The 2175-nt window shown below is 31.4% G+C and overlaps 1 pseudogene; it reads right to left on the bottom strand.

Moving 5' to 3' along the window:
- The window catches only part of LOC101308518, a 38916-nt pseudogene that overhangs the window by 2285 nt on the left and 34456 nt on the right, over positions 1-2175 (bottom strand).

The following is a 2175-nucleotide window of genomic DNA, read 5'->3' as shown; positions in this document are numbered from 1 at the left end:
AAATATATATATATATACACACACACACATACCAAAACTGCGTTTTGCCTTGAAGAGAGATCTTTACCCTCCAAAACCACACCAAACATCTCAACAACTTGGCAGATCCAAGACTTGATTGGCCTTCTTCACCCATCGGAAACATCCATGTCATCACGGACAATATCTCCTCCTTCAACAACGTCGTTGCCTCATTTTCCGTGAAGAACTTGAAAGTGGCAGACAAGCAACAAGTTCCTTATTTGATACACTTTTCGGTCATATTTTCATATGCATCTCCACCATTTAATTTGTAGAACTAAATGCATAGATCACTTCTGTAAAATTTCATCAAATTTGATGATCGTTTGGGTATTCATAATCGTGATTTACATAAACAGTTCTAGTTAGACATATTTATGGTTCGTTCATTGATTTAACCTAATTCGGTACTTAAACGATCATCAATTTGAATTGATCTATACATCAGTATCAATAAACTGAACGGTGGAGATGTGGAAATATGACCGAAAAATGTGTCAAATAAGGAACTTCATACTTTAATTTTAGAACGAAGCTTCTACTATATATATATATATATATATATATATGTTCTTTCAGCCGTTTTTTTTTTCAATTAATAAAAAAATGTTCAATTGGTATTTAGTGACCAAGTAGGTATTGTGAATGAGGGTATTTGAGAAAGTTTGAGGTTGTGTATTAAGTAAAATAATAAAATATAAAAATCTTAAAGTGGTGTATTAAGTAGATGTATATCTAGTATCTAACAATGTGTAAATAAAATTTCTCTCGAATGTTAATGGTCAAGTTGGGTTCATCTTTGGTAAATTAGCCGGAAAAGGCATGTAGCGCGACATGCATGCATGGACCTTGATTGGTGACAAGACCATAACGACCTCTCTAAGTTTCATAGAATTGCATCATCTTGACAAATTCTTTTGTGCCGAGAATTTGAAAAGATGGAGCCATTTTATAAGGTTTGAGAACAGGAAAGGCGGTTGGGTTTCCGAATCCTTGTGCGTTTCGGATTTGGGGCTTCTTTCCCGATCCTTTTGAGTGAAGGATTTGCCAACTGCCAACTCCAGTTCTGACTTGTACAACGATATCTTTTCTTTCTTTTGTCGTATTGTATAAGAGAAATTGTCAATTATAACCTTTTTCTTTTTATTTCCATTTTTAATTAATTGTGAGTTTATTTATAAAATCAAAAAACTTTTTTTATTTTTTCCAGGAGCTAATTAATAGGAGGGAAGCGGGGTTCCAACATTTTTTAATTAATAGGAGCTAATTCAGTTGCACCTTCAAATATACTAAGTATACCTCCAACATTTTTTTAACTTCTTTTTTGACTTTGTCAACTCATGGGAAAAGAGATATGAGGACAAATATATTAATTTCCTTTTACACGAAAACTGTTAAGTATACATCCAATATACTAAAATGTTGTTATGTTACTGTAGTTCCAGGAATTTTCACAATTGATTACTGAGTAGCGAGATACGAAAGATGTACATGAATGACTACAACCTTGTACAATTTGATTGTCGAAACAATTGTATGAAATACTCTTTGATTTGCTTGAGATATTCATTGTTTTGTCTATTCATTAAGAATAAATGTTTTTTGCTAATGCTTTGGCCTGAATCACATGGAAAAATTTTATTTACACACCTCTAATTGTTAGATACACATCTCTTTTTTTATACAAATTATAAGATTTTCTGGATACGTAAAATTTTCAAATGAGACATTCATATAAGGGTCCCTTCATATATATATAAAGAAATCTAGTTGAGATGTTTCAATATCAAATTTTTAATTTTGAGCTTGAGTTGAGTACCAATATTTTTGACATATATGAATATTATGCAATGATTCTTAATAGGGAAAATAATCGATCAATTTAGTATTACGCTTACGCAGGACTAAGTATTCTCATGTTGAAAGTTTTGTTAAGGACTTTGGTGATGTATTGTCTTGTTTTATTTTTACTCGGTAGGTGTAAATATTTTTGAAATTGATATGAGTAAAAGGCTCCTTGAGAGGAAAACCCATAAGAGAAAATTAGTCAAGGAAGATCTTAACAAGATGAAACAGTTCGAGGAAAGATAAAACCGTTTGAGAAAAATCTCATTAATATGAAATTCTTCTAGTCAACTGATGTTATAACTTCAA

The sequence above is a fragment of the Fragaria vesca genome, linkage group LG1 (genome assembly GCF_000184155.1).
Source record: "Fragaria vesca subsp. vesca linkage group LG1, FraVesHawaii_1.0, whole genome shotgun sequence".
Classification (NCBI taxonomy): Eukaryota; Viridiplantae; Streptophyta; class Magnoliopsida; order Rosales; family Rosaceae; genus Fragaria; species Fragaria vesca.
Note: the sequence above shows the minus strand (reverse complement) of the source record. Positions and strands in the feature narration are given on the sequence as shown.